Raw genomic sequence first — 15487 nt, forward strand, 5'->3', positions numbered from 1 at the left:
CACATAATGCTGCGGTGGATGGAAGGATGGGAGTTTTTCCATGGATGTGTCGATGATGTGCAATCAATAAAAACGACCAGTTGTTGAATCCTGCCAACGAAATATGGGGAGAGCGAAATGGAGAGAGAGAGTACAGGCCACAAACAAGCTGCTGCCAAAAGTATTTTGCCCACCACATCCACAAATACTCTGAAAGAAACGGCAGTAGCAATACCCCACTCTATAATCAGGTGACGTTTTTTTCCCTTTTCCCATTTTCTCTCGTTGGTTATAATTATTTTTCAATTACAACAATTGGAGTAAAGAGAAGAGGGAAGTTTGCTGATTTCACGATTTCCAATCGAACGTGCATCCATAATAACCTTACCCCCATGTGGAAAGGGTTGAGGCTATAAGAATGAATGGCAAAAGGATGGATGGATGCCTTCAATTTAAGGCGTCTTTAATGAAATTCTTTAACTAAAATTCTCTTTTTTTACTTCTTCTTGATCCCTTCTATGGGCGGGGGGAGGGGGGAAGTCAAAGACATTTGACATACTTCACGTGTTTGAGTCGTATTAACTTTCGATTAACTTTCCTAACTTACGGCGCTCTTCCCCTCCCCTCCACTCCCCTCCTCTGCACATCATTTATGTTGGGGTAAACTGGGATATTAGGTGTCAATCTTTGTGTCCCCAGATCCTGCGTATTCGCCAACGTTCAATCGTCCTATCAATGGCTCGCTCGCTTATCGCCATTGATTTCATTGATGTTTAATAAGTTTCGCTCTAAGCAGATGACCGTTTAAATCCTTTTATTATTTTCCTATGTTTTTGTTGTTGTTGTTGTCACTGTTATCATCGTTTCGTTCGTTTCATTCTTTGGGCTGTCAGAACCCTTTTTCGTTGTGCCTGTCGCTGTTCCTCCCAAGATGATGATGATTGAATGACACTGGCTTTTGTTCCCCTGACATGGATGACAAACCTGATTTTTGTGGCAACTTGTTGGCGAAGAAAACCATGAAAATAGGGAGAGAAAAAACAGTGATAAATAAGGGCGTAGCTGAAAAAATTTTAGAGAGGGGGTTAAAGTAACAGTAAAGGTTGCAAAGGGGACCATGGATATCAGGTAAAGGTTCTGATAAGGTTAGCTGCTATACCAAACGGTCTTCCCTTTAAGTTCTTAGAAATTGCAATTCTTTTCAAATGGAGTCTCAGACTGGAGACTCGGAACACTACAGAATAGGTTTTCAGATTGAGCACGAGAGTGGAGGAAGGAAGCCGCATCAGGAATCCGAGGGGTGGAGGCGTGTTTAAATCGGGTGATCAATAACGAAGGCAAGAGTACCGGAAACCGCAGTGAATCTTGTTACGCAGTCTCTTAATCAGGTCTTCAGTTAGGCATGTCCAGAACAGGTACTGCCGCATAAAACGAAGCAATCGTGGTGAACACCGCAACTGAAGGTACTCAGGAAGGAAAGCAAGAGGCTATTTAACAAGGCGAAGAGAGAGAGAGAGAGAGAACACATATCATAAGGTCTGGGACGAATATCATAAGGTCTTGGCCAGGTTCAAGAAGGACAGCGCAGAGGACTTCCTGGGCAAATTTGGGGGCGCTATTGAGGCGTCTACATTGCCTAAAGCGCTCTCCAAGGAACCTAGCACACCGAGAGCTATCAGAAGACGGTGGAACTACTGATGGCGACACACTTTGCAGATATTAAGGACAAGAAGGCCACCGTAGCGCAGAGGTTAGCGTGTCCGCCTATGACGCTGAACGCCTGGGTTCGAATCCTGGCAAGACCATGAGAAAAAATTTTCAGCGGTGGTTATGCCCTCCTAATGCTGTCAACATTTTTGAGGTACTTCTCTCCAAAGAGGTGTAGCACTGCGGCACGCCGTTCGGACTCGGCTTTTAAAAGGAGGCCCCTTATTATTGAGCTTAAACTTGAATCGGACTGCACTCCATGATAAGTGAGAAATTTGCCCCTGTTCCTTAGTGGAATGTTCATGGGCAAAATTTGCAAGGACAAGGATAACCATCGGGACAAGGGCTGAATCCATGGAAGAACTTATCGGTGAAATCGAGGAAAATATAGTGTGAACGATTCGCACTTTTCAGCCGTTTAAATTGGCTGCAACGGACGGAATCATCCTGGGGCTGCTGGAGGAGTTCCTAGGCGTCACTCTGTCATGGATGGAACGAATTTTCAGGGCGAGCCTGGCATTGACCTGCAAGGAGGGAGGTTGGTGTGAGGGAGGTTGTGGTGAGGGAGGTTGTGGGGTAAAGGAGGTGGCGGTGAGGGAGGTTGGGGTTAGGGAGGTTGGGGTAAGGGAGGTTGGGGTAAGGGAGGTTGGGGTAAGGGAGGTTGGAGTGAGGGAAGTTGGGGTGAGGAAGATTGGGGTGAGGGAGTTTGGGGTGAAGGAGGTTGGGGTTAAGGAGGTGGAGGTGAGGGAGGTTGGGATGAGGGAAGTTGGGGTAAGGAAGATTGGTGTGAAGGAGGTTGGGTTGAGGGAGATTGCGGTGAGGGAGGTTGTGGTGAGGGAAGTAGAGGTGAGGAAGGTGAGGGAGGTTGGGGTGAGGGAAGTAGAGGTGAGGAAGGTGAGGGAGGTTGGGGTGAGGGAGGTTGGGGTGAGGGAGGTTGGGGTGAGGGAGGTAGGGGTGAGGAAGGTGAGGGAGGTTGGAGGGCTGAGGGAGGTTGGGGTGAAGGAGGTGGGTGAAGGGGTGAGGGAGGTAGGGGTGAGGGAGGTAGGGGTGAGGGAGGTAGGGGTGAGGAAGGTGAGAAGGTGTGGAAGGTGGGAAGGTGAGGGAGGTTGGGTTGAAGGAGGTGGGTGAAGGAGTGAGGGAGGTTGGGTTGAGGGAGTTTTGAGTTGAGGGAGGTTGGGGTGAGGGAGGTTGAGATTAAGGAGGTGGGGGTGAGGGAGGTTGGGGTGAGGGAGGTTGGGGTGAGGGAGGTTGGGGTGAGGGAGGTTGGGGTGAGGGAGGTTGGGGTGAGGGAGGTTGGGGTGAGGGAGGTTGGGGTGAGGGAGGTTGGGGTGAGGGAGGTTGGGGTGAGGGAGGTTGGGGTGAGGGAGGTTGGGGTGAGGGAGGTTGGGGTGAGGGAGGTTGGGGTGAGGAAGGTTGGGGTGAGGGAGGTTGGGGTGAGGGAGGTTGGGGTGAGGGGGGTTGGGGTGAGGGAGGTTGGGGTGAGGGAGGTTGGGGTGAGGGAGGTTGGGGTGAGGGAGGTTGTGGTGAGGGAGGTTGGGGTGAGGGAGGTTGGGGTGAGGGAGGTTGGGGTGAGGGAGGTTGGGGTGAGGGAGGTTGGGGTGAGGGAGGTTGGGGTGAGGGAGGTTGGGGAGAGGGAGGTTGGGGTGAGGGTGGTTGGGGTTCAGGAGGTTTGGGTGAGGGAGGTTGGGGTGAGGAAGGTTTAGGTGAGGAAGGTTGGGGTGATGGAGGTTGGGGTGAGGGAGGTTGGGGTGAGGGAGGTTAGGGTGACATTTATCTCCTAGGCGGAAAAACAAACCATTACTCTACGAGGGATTATAGGGCAAACCGTCTGTCATCCTAGTTACCTAAAATACAAAAAAGACTGATAGACCGAAAGGTGATGGAGGGACTGGTTGACACCGGAGAATTTCAGTGGGACCAACATGCGTACCGCATACCTCAAAGAGAGATCGATGCATATGGCCCTACATAAAGTGGTATGAGAAGTTGAGATGTCTCTCCAATAGAATGGGTGCCCGATGGCTGGCTTCCTTGATATTGAGGGGGCGCTTAACAACGCGGTGATAGGGTCGATTGTCGCCGCCTTGGCCGCACGGTGGACAGATAATATGCCTCGCGGCAGAATAATCAATGTGCACTTGGAAGACAATGTGGTCAAGGGGAAAGCATCAACGAGGGGTGTTCTGGCCGATTCTCTGGAACCTACGGATATTCAAAGTCCTATTGTGTCTCAATAGAGATGGCGTGAGACTAATTGCATATGCGGACGACGCACTGGTATGATACACTGGTATAATGGATGACTGTGGACAAGAGGACGCACACAAATGAGTTTCAGAGAGTGCAAAGAATGACCTGCGTTAAAGTCCCTGGAGCGTTAAGGTCCACACGGCAGGTGGGTTTGAAGGCGATGCTGAGTATTCAAGTTAATTAGTTTTAAATTTTGGGGCTGGGCCCCGAAGGGCTTGCTAAAAGAAGGAGGACACGCACACAGTTCCATTCTGGTTTCTATGGATGCGGGGTTAGGCAGAGGACGATGTTAGACTACCTGTCGTCGATAACGATTCAAGAATGGGATATATGTAGATGGCGGTCTTCGAGGCCTTGGATTCGAGGAAGGTAAGGGCGAAGTGCGTGGTGGAGTGTTTGTTGGCCCTTAACGGACTCCGTTAAGTTCTTGGACAAGTGCCTGTTGTCGAACTACTGAACTTAGTAGAAGAGATGGCCAGTGCGAAGGTGGCAACGAGGTGGGGGCCTGTAGATAGATCTTGGATTGCCAGAACAATCAGGCCAGCTGTTAACCGATGGAGGAAGAGAAAATTACTGACCCTTGGTAAGGGGTCACGGAGTATGATTATAAAAGTCATAACTGGACGCTTTGCGAAAAGCCATGTACCCGCCCGAGTTTAGCACAAAGACTGCTGCGGACGCTGTCTCGATGAGTATATGGAGGAAACGATCGAAAACTTTCCCTGCTCATGTCCGAGTTTTCAGGCGCAGAAGCTTTCCATACAAGGAGGCGGTATTGCTCCTATCTCAGAGAACTTGCAGAATGACTCTCGATAATCTTTTTAGGCACGTGGATAAAATGGGTTTGCTTCGACAAAGAAAGCTAAAAAATCCTAAACACGCTATCGTGGTTACATAAGTGTGGGCCGCCGATCCGGAGAAGCAAATGCATGGGGGCGCGATGGATAGGCGCTTTCCCACTTTATTCTATTCTCATATTTACTTTTATACTCACCACCGAAGGATGGGTGTATATTAATTTAGTCATTCCGTTTGCAATTTGGCTCAAATCGGTTCAGATTTGAGTATATCTGCCATATAGACCGATTCTCCGATTTAGGATCTTAGTCCCATAAAAGCCACATTTATTATCCGATTTTGCTGAAATTTGGAACAGTGAGTTGTGTTAGGCCCTTCGACATCCTCCTCTAAGTCGGTGCAGATCGGTCCAGATTTGGTTATAGCTGCTATATAGACCGATCTCTCGATTTAAGGTTTTTGGGCCCATAAAAAGAGCAATTATTGTCCGATGTTGACGAAATTTGGGACAGTGAGTTACGTTTAGACCCTTGACATACTTTTGCAATATGGCACAGATCGGCTCAGATTTGGATATGGCCGTCATATAGACCGATGTCACGGTTTTAGGTTTTGGGGCCATAAAAGACGCATTTATTGTCCGATGTCACTGAAATTTGAGACAGGGAGCTTAGTTAGGCTCTTCAACGTCCTTCTTCAATTTAGCCCATATCGGGCTAGAATTGAATATAGCTGCCATATAGACCGATCTCTCGATTTAAGGATTTGGGCCCATAAAAGACGCTTCTATTGTCCGATTTTGACGAAACTTGGGACAGTGAGTTATGTTAAGCCCCTTAACAGCTTTCCGTAATATGGCACAGATCGGCCCAGATTTGGATATAGCTGCCATATAGACCGATATTTCGGTTTTAGGTTTTGGGGCCATAAAAGGCGCATTTATTGTCCGATGTCGCTGAAATTTGAGACAGGAAGCTTAGTTAAGCTCTTCAACGTCCTTCTTTAATTTAGCCCATATCGGGCTGGAACTGAATATAGCTGCCATATAGACCGATCTCTAGATTTAAGGATTTGGGCCCATAAAAGACGCTTTTATTGTCCGATTTTGACGAAATTTGGGACAGTGAGTTATGTTAAGCCCCTTGGCAGCTTTCCGTAATATGGCACAGATCGGCCCAGATTTGGATATAGCTGTCATATAGACCGATCTCTCTTTTTAATGTTTTGGGCCCATAAAAGGTGCATTTATTATCCGATGTCGCCGAAATTCAGGTATACAATTTTCACCGGATTTTGATGAAAGGTGGTTTACGTATATTCCCGAGGTGGTGGGTATCCAAAGTTCGGCCCGGGCGAACTTAACGCCTTTTTATTGTTTTTTTCTAAGAAGAAAACACCCACGTATTAATACGCCCCTGTTGCAAATAACTCCCACATATGCTTACTAACCACTACATGGTTATTTAGGGGATGTTTCAGTCAGCTCGCTTGTCTCTAATGAAACATTTTTTTATCGGCTCTCCGTTTTTTTTTTTTGGATTTTGTTGACAATAGTTTAAGAAACCACATGAGCAAACATTTGCCCAACACATCCTTTGCAAGCCAGTCCAATAACGACGAGCGGCACAACAAGAACAACAAATGCAAACAATAACAACAAACAAGGACTATACTAAAACCATACGAAAACAGATTAAAGGATACTCTGCACAGAAGCAAAACCAACGATGAGGAAAAAAAAACAAACTAAAATTAAGGACGAAAAAAACTGTCTCCGCCGCTTTACTGCCCTCAGTTTTAGGCCATTGCTGGGGCGGAGTTGGAAGGAACAGAAGGATGCAACCACCGGCGGCAACAGCATACCACATTGAAAACAGTCTCGATGCGAGCATTAAGGCCTAAATGGGGCAGATGTCACAATTGAAATTGAATTAAATTCGTGGCAAGATTGATTGTCCGCCTTAGTGTCTGTCCTTCGATGCTACCGAACATTCACTTGAGGTTATATCGAAGGAAAAAAGGAATAACAAGGGCTTGAAGACTGTCGTAAACATGGAGAAAAAAAATCACATGTGAAACAGGCTGCTTAAGGAAAAGGATTTCTCTGAGAGGACAATAGCTCGAATGAGGCTTAAATTCGAAAGATTTGGATTAAATTTAGCAGGAGTTGCATTGCAGAATATTTCACTGCTTACCGATTTACTTAAATACCCCTTCACTAGCAAGGAAATGCACTCTCAAAAGAGTAGCTCTTTGGTATAGCTGAAACACTTTGTGACGAGATGCTGAGAGTGCCTTTTGATGTTTGCACCAGGATTTAATGCCAGAGGACCAGCATTAAGACTATCATGGAATTTTATTTGTTTATTGCTCAAACTTGTTTTTTCTCTGTGTATGCATTGGCATCATATTTTTGCCAGCAACTTTGTCAGCCACCATAAAAACCCCATTTCTAATCAGAAATAAATGAAGCAAAATTTCAGTTAAATTTATTAAACAGGCTTTAGTAGCTTCATTCGAGCGTTTCAATGTTACGACGTTACAGTGTTTCAGCGTTTTAAGCGTCTCCAGTTAAGTCAATGCTCCGCGTAATGTTAATTTGGGCAATTTAAACAAATTGAATATAATTTTTCAGTGCAATTTCATTGTGTTTGCCCTGCGCCGCCATGGCCTGTTAAGGACGTCGGGTATTAGAATAACCATTGAGTTGATTTCATTTGAATATTGTGCAAAAAACACAACAACAACAACAACGCCAACAGTGGAGCAGTACAACAAAGCAAGGCAACATTTAATGCTTTTAATCAGGATTTTCGCTCCGTCCGCCCGAAAGAAAAACACCAACAGCCATATTTCCACACTTTGGCGTCCTGCCTTCTGATTCGAAGTGTGGCATGAATCAGCCTTAGGATTTTGCCATTTTGGGTTTGAGCCTTGTATTTTAATGGTGCAATGAAGTTGGGAATCCTTGGCATCCTTGCCAGCGAAACAGCTAATAATAATCCTCCAGAGGATTGCCGTAAATTGTCTACAATTGTAATCTGCCTCGCTTAAGACTAGAGTTTCTTTTGATGCATACTTGTGTACTGTAAGAAATGTGCTTGTAACGCAGGCACTCTACAATGGGCATGAGAAGGCTGGTAAATAAAAAAAAGTACTAAAGAGGCGTTAAGTTCGGCCGGGCCGAACTTTGGATACCCATCACCTCGGGTATATATGTAAACCACATTTCATCAAAATCCGGTGAAAATTGGATAACTTCACCACCCAAATTCGGCACGGATATTGAGTGGTATAATACATACGCCTTTATTCAATTTTGAACCGATCTGAACCATATTAAGGTCGGATATCGTGAGGCTCAAAAAAACTCACTGTTTCAAATTTCAGCGAAATCTGGTAACAAATAAAGCTTTTATGGTCTTCAGACCCTTTATCGGCGGATCGGTCTATATGGCAGCTATATCAAAATATAGTCCGATCTGAACCATACATAGGTCAGATGTCGGGAGGCGCAAAACTGCGCACTATTCCAAATTTCAGCGAAATCGGATGAAAAATAAAGCCTTTATGGTCTTCAGACCCCTTATGGGCAGATCGGTCTATATGGCAGCTATATCTAAAAATAGTCCGATCTGAACCATACTTGGGCCAGATGTCGGGAAACTCTAAATAACTTACTGTTGCAAATTTCAGCGAAATCGGGTAACAAATAAAGCTTTTATATTCTTCAGACCCTTTATCCGGAGATCGGTCTATATGGCAGCTATATCTAAATATTATTCGATCTGAACCATACTTAGGTCAGATGTCCGGAGACTTAAAATAACTCACTGTTGCAAATTTCAGCAAAATCGGATGAAAAATAAAGCTTTTATTGCCTTCAGACCCTTCTAATCCATATTAAGGTCAGTTGTCGGGAGTCTTAAAATAACCCACTGTTGCGAATTTCAGCGAAATCGGATAAAAAATAAAGCTTTTATAGCCTCCAGACCCTTTATCGGGAAATCGGTCTATATGGCAGCTATATCTAAATATAATCCGATCTGAACCATACTTAGGTCAGATGTCGGGAGACTTAAAATAACCCACTATTGCAATTTTCTGCGAAATCGGTTAATAAATAAAGCTTTTTTGGTCTTCAGACACTTTATCGGGAGATCGGTCTCTATGGTAGCTATACCCAAATCTGAAACGATTTGGGCCATATTCCACAGGGTTAAGATCCTTGATATCCCTGTCGAATATGGCCCACATCGTTTCAGATTTGGGTATAGCTGCCATATAAACCGATCCCTCGATTTAAGGTTTTAGGCCCATAAAAGGCGCAATTATTGTCCGATGTCGCCGAAATTTCGGACAATGAGTTATGATAGGACCCTCGACATATAGACCGATCCCTAGATTTAAGGTCTTGGACCCCCAAAAAGGCGCATTTACTAGCCGATTTCGCTGAAATTTGGGAGTCTAAGTTGCGTTAGGTGCATACCACAGTGGCGCAGAGGCTAGCATGTCCATCTATAACTCCGAACGTCTGGGTTCAAATCCCGACCTGAACATCAGAAAAAGTTTTCTACGGTGAATTTTCCTCTTACTAATACTGGCTACATTTGTGAGGTATCCTGCCATGTTAAATCCTCTCTACCAAGTGGTGTCGCTATGCGGCACGCCGTTCGGACTCGGCATAAACGAGGAGGTCCCTCCTCGTTGAGCTTAAACTCTAATCCGACTTCACTCATTGATATGAGAGAAGTATCCCCTGTTCCTTAATGGAATGTTCATGGGAATTTGGTTGTTGTAGCCACATTTGCATGTGGAGGTGGCGATCCTCATCATGCTCCTGTAGATGAGCAAGCTCGTTCCGGTCTAAAGGACCGATAGCCCCGGGAACATCATGGCCATTGGTTATTTAAAGGCGCCAATAATTCGCCTTGTCATATCGAGCATCATTGGCGCTCATTATTTGTGCCGGTGCCGCCCGGCCTCTCACTTAAAATGTCCGCTCTATACCGCTGATTGTCTGCGACTGTCGTTGCAGCTACTCCGTATGGAGCATTCCACTATCTGCAACCTGTGCACGCGCCCGTGCACTCGCAGCTAAGCTTCACGTAACAGTAATGGACACCACACAGATCGGACCTCATGTTCCAGAATGTAAGGTGCTCACAGTTATTCCGGGCTGGATGGGAATTTAGTATTAGGGTGGGAATTTAGTATAAGTAAGTTAAGAGGCCATCGTAGCGCGGAGGTTAACATTTAATCTGGAAGACATATTGCCTTTAAATTTCAGGCGGTTATATGCCTAGATTTGTCCTTCTCCTATAAAGTATCAAAAAAACGAGTTAGGCCCTTTTATATAAAGCCGTCGATATATTCTTGATCGTGTTGACGATCTGAATTGATCTCGCCTTGTGTATCCGCTCGGGGGCTATCATGCCCAACCCCCTATCCCCTTTTAAGCCTAATGAATTCTTAAAAACATGTCCAGTTGTAAAGTCTGCTGTCCTCCATTCAAAATGAACGAATCTCCCCTGTTATCCAGGGTTTTTGTTTTGCACGCATCTCTTGTTTGTTCCGTATAGACTCAAAAACGACTGAACCGACAGATTGTGTAGGTTGGTCTGGAAGGAAACATAGGCTATATAATTTTTTGATATCGGGAGGGGGGCGGACCCTCCCCCTTATCGCAAAAGTACTACCCAAAAATAAAAGTGGACCGTTCGGGGCAATATGGGATTCAAATGAAAGGTATTCAAGAGTAGAGTACGAATTTCATAATAAAAGTTGGGTCCAAGTACCTGGGGGGCCGTCCCAGCCCCAAACCCTTTAAAATAGGTTTATTTGACGATCATGCCAATATAGGACTCAAATGAAAGGTATTCGGGAGTAGGTTACGAACATGCTCAGGAAGAAGAAATATGCTTTATAATTTTTTGATATCGGAAGATGGAGGACCCTTCCCGTTACCCCAAAAATACCACCCAAAATCACATGTTTACCGATCAGGACAATATGGATATCAAATGAAAGATATTGAAAAGTGGAAAACGAATATGGTATTAAAAATCGTTTCCAAGAACCTAGGAAAACGCCCTAGCCCCAAAATGTCTAAAAACAGACAACTTGGTCGTCCATATCAATATGGGGCTCAAATGAAAGGTATTCGGGAGTAGATTACGAATCTGGCATACAAAATCAGATCGAAGTGTAGGGGGTCACCCCACCACCCAAAAACTCCCCAAATGGGCATATGCCCTATCATGACTATATGATGCCGTAACACATCGAAATATCCATTTCCGACCCTATAAAGTATATATATTCTTGATCAGCGTTAAAATCTAAGACGATCTAGATATGTCCGTCCGTCTGTCTGTTGAAATCACGCTACAGTCTTCAAAAATTGAGATATTGAGCTGAAACTTTGCACAGATTCTTTCTTTGTCCATAAGCAGGTTAAGTTTGAAGATGGGCCAAATCGGACTATATCTAGATATAGCCCCTATATAGACCGATCCGCCGATTTAGGGTCTTAGGCCCATAAAAGCCACATTTATTATCCAATTTTTATGAAATTCGGGACAGTGAGTTGTGTTAGGCCCCTCGACATCCTTCGTCAATTTAGTTCAGATCGGTTCAGATTTGGATATAGCTGCCATATAGACCGATCCTGCGATTTGTGGTCTTAGGCACATAAAAGCCACATTTATCATCCGATTTTGCTGAAATTTGGGACAGTGAGTTGCGTGGAGCCCTTTGACATCCTTCGTCTCTTTGGCCCAGATCGGTTTAGATTTGGATATAGCTCCCATATAGACCGATCCTCCGATTTGGGGTCTTAGGCCCATAAAAGCCCCATTTATCATCCGATTTTGCTGAAATTTGGAACAGTGAGTTGTGTTAGGCCCTTCGACATCTTTAGTCAATTTGGCTCAGATCGGTCCAGAATTGGATATAGCTGCCATATAGACCAATCCTCCGATTTAGGGTCTTAGGGCCATAAAAGCCACATTTATTATCCGATTTTGCTGAAATTTGGGACAGTGAGTTATGTTAGGCCCTTCGACATCCTTCGTCAATTTGGCTCAGATCGGTTCAGATTTGGATATAGCTGCCATATAGATAGATCCTCCGATTTGGGGTCTTAGGCCCATAAAAGCCCCATTTATCATCCGATTTTGCTGAAATTTTGAACAGTGAGTTGTGTTAGGCCCTTCGACATCTTTAGTCAATTTGGCTCAGATCGGTCCAGAATTGGATATAGCTGCCATATAGACCAATCCTCCGATTTAGGGTCTTAGGGCCATAAAAGCAACATTTATTATCCGATTTTGCTGAAATTTGGGACAGTGAGTTGTGTTAGGCCCTTCGACATCCTTTGTCAATTTGGCCCAGATCGAATCAGATTTGGATATAGCTGCCATATAGACCGATCCTCCGATTTAGGGTCATAGGCCCATAAAATACACATTTATTATCCGATTTTGATGAAATTTGGGACAGTGAGTTGTGTTAGGCCCGTGGACATTCCTCTTCAATTTGGCCCAGATCGGTTTAGATTTGGATATAGCTGCCATATAGACCAATCCTCCGATTTAGGGTCTTAAGGCCAATAAAAGCCACATTTATCATCCGATTTTGCTGAAATTTGGGACAGTGAGTTGTGTTAGGCTCTTCGACATCCTTAGTTAATTTGGCCCAGATCGGTTCAGATTCGGTTGTGGCTGCCATATAGACCGATCCTCCGATTTGGGGTCTAAGGCCCATAAAAGCCACATTTATTATCCGAATTTGCTCAAATTTGGGACAGTGAGTTGTCCTTGGCCCTTCGACATCCTCAGTCAATATGGCTCAGATCGGTCTAGATTTGGATATAGCTCCCATATAGACCGATCTTCCGATTTGGGGTCTTAGGCCCATAAAAGCCACATTTATTTTCCGATTTTGCTGAAAATTGGGACAGTGAGTTGTGTTAGGCTCTTCAACATCCTTAGTTAATTTGGCCCAGATCGGTTTAGATTCGGATATAGCTGCCATATAGACCGATCCTCCGATTTAGGGTTTTGGGGCCATAAAAGCCACATTTATTATCCGATTTTGCTGACATTTTGGACAGTGAGTTGTGGTAGGCCCCTCGACATCCTTCGTCAAGCCTCCTTCCAAAAAAAAAAACGAATCACCCCTGTCATCCAGGGATTTTTGTTTTGCACGCATTTCTTTCAAAAAAATAAAATTCCAAAACACTGCATAGTGCTTCTCCAGGTCTACAAAGCCAACCGATTTCGTCTAAATTATTTGAATATAATGTTTTTTTTTTTTTCTTAACAAAAGACATAACCTTACATTTCCGCGTCTTTATGTTCTCTTCTCAATTTGGGGGAGAAAATCGCACCAGTCAAATTATAAGCAAAGGCCAAAAGCGCCCAGACGACAACAAGAGTGGCCATCTTTTGCTAGAAGAACTGTTTCATAGTCTTTTATAGCTTTGTAATAAGGATAATTGTTTGGAATCATGTTCCTAGGCATACTTTCACTTCTTTTTTATGGCCATAAACATAATTTACTCGAAATGCGTAACGCACTACGGAACAAGAGATAAAGACGGCCGACAACCAAAGTTGCTGAAAGAGAAGAAGCGTAAGAGCTCACACTATTAGCAATTATTTCAAAGAAAAAAAGAATACAACAAATGAACATCACCCCCAACGCCTTTGATTATAGTTTGGAGGGGATTCTAAAGGTCATTTGTTTTTCTTAGCCTAGCATGGTGGGGCCAGGCACACCAGGCGACTCTAAATCATCTTCGATGTAATATTTGTAATTGCTTAAAGGGCACGATTTGTAGGTGGAGGCATGGCTTGGTGGCTGTGGTGATAGTGCTTGGCTAGTACTGCTGCTGCGGCTGCTGCTTTGCATATTCATGTGGGAATTATGTTTGGAAATTTACAACACCAGCACAAAACGAGCAGCATTTCGCATACACACACACACACGCACAGCCATGCTGCCACCCACCCATAAAAACAATGGTAACACCCATAGACAACTTCCGTTTTCCTTACTCCAAAGCCAGCATTCCAAGTGTCCAGGCAAGTGTAGCCTGTCCTGTGCCTTGGTGTGTGTGTGTGTGTGTGTAATAAGCATCATAACCTTATGACATAATAACAAAAGTTGTTACGTTGGTATTGTAGTTGTTGTCCTCACCATGTTGGCAGTTAGCAGTGTCCTTGCATTTGCAGTAGTCGCAGTATTAGTGGGGTAGTAATTCCGGCTCTATTAGCAAATTTCTCTTCTTAGATACATTCAATACATTATGGTGCTCCCTTGCCTGCTTGGTGGCTTGGTGTCCTTTGACAATAGCCTTGCTTGAGGGTTGGGGTCCTGCTACAGTGTGGAGGGTGATCTTGCCTGAAATTGAAGGAAACGACCGTTAGTGGATGTAAGTAGGCGTCACTTGTTCCTTAGCACCATTCCACCGTGTGCCATGATGGTCGGTCTATTGACCATCATCAACCTTTGGCTAATAGAAATTAATGTTTATTGTTTTGTATTGCCGCCCTCTGGAGAGGGCGGCTTGCAATATTTACGCACACGCTGGGTTCCCTGTATGGACATAATTCAGTTGCTTATTACATTGTCATTGTACTTATTTGTGAGCTTGTTTTCCTTATGCCATGCCATGATATGTGTGGGAAATTGCCTCATTTAATATTCCACCATTGAATAATTGCGTATTGATGGAAAATTTGATTTTTTGGAAAGGCCATAACTGTTGGTGATAGAAAATTCTGAGGTAACTTTGATTTGTTTGTACCTTTGTTTGAAAGGAAAGCTTTTATTGGGTTGCCCAAAAAGTAATTTCAGCAAAATCTGTTTAGATTTGCCCTCTATAGGTGCTCAAGAAGTAAAATCGGGAGAGCAGTTAATATGGGATCTATATCAGGTTAAGGACTGATTCAGACCATACTAGGCACATATGTTGAAGGTCATAGAAGCAGTCACCATGCTAAATTTCAACCAAAACGGATAAGAGTTGCAACCACTGTAAGGGCTCAAGAAGTGCAATCGGACGATCGGTTCGTAAGGGAGATATATCAGGTTTTGAACCGATTCGAGCCAAACTTGGGAGGTATAACAAGTAAGAGCGTAAGTTCGGCCAGGCCGAATCTTATATACCCTCCACCATGGATCGCTTTTGATCGCATTGCGCCCTCTAGAGGCTCAAGAAGTCAAGAACCAAGATCGGTTTATATGGCTGCTATATCAGGTTATGGGACGTCGTGAACCATACTGGCACAGTTATTGGATATCATAACAAAACACGTCGTGCAAAATTTCATTCTAATCAGATAAGAATTGCGCCCTCTAGAGGCTCAAAAAGTCAAGACCCAAGATCGGTTTATATGGCAGCTATATCAGGTTATTGACTGATTTGAACCTTATTTAGCACAGTTGTTGGAAGTAATAGCAAAACACGTCGTGCAAAAATTCATCCCAATCGGATAAGAATTGCGCCCTCTAGAGGCTCAAGAAGTCAAGACCCAAGATCGGTTTATATGGCAGCTATATCAAAACATGGACCGATATTGCCCATTTACAATACAAATCGACCTACACTAATAAGAAGTATTAGTGCAAAATTTCAAGCGGATAGCTGTACTCCTTCGGAAGTTAGCGTGCTTTCGACAGACAGACGGACGGACAGATCGGTTCAGATGGATATAGCTGCCATATAGACCGATCCGCCGATTTG

At 44.4% G+C, this 15487-nt stretch overlaps 1 long non-coding RNA gene across 1 annotated transcript; it reads right to left on the bottom strand.

Annotated features, from left to right (window-relative positions):
* Window positions 1-776: 776 nt before the first annotated feature.
* On the bottom strand, window positions 777-14099 carry LOC106095135 (uncharacterized). Its single transcript, XR_001222698.2, has 2 exons — window positions 13939-14099; window positions 777-979 (listed from the first exon to the last, which is right to left on the bottom strand). It is a non-coding gene; the product is annotated as an uncharacterized LOC106095135 (long non-coding RNA).
* Window positions 14100-15487: the final 1388 nt, after the last annotated feature.

Source organism: Stomoxys calcitrans, chromosome 1 (assembly GCF_963082655.1).
Source record: "Stomoxys calcitrans chromosome 1, idStoCalc2.1, whole genome shotgun sequence".
Classification (NCBI taxonomy): domain Eukaryota; kingdom Metazoa; phylum Arthropoda; class Insecta; order Diptera; family Muscidae; genus Stomoxys; species Stomoxys calcitrans.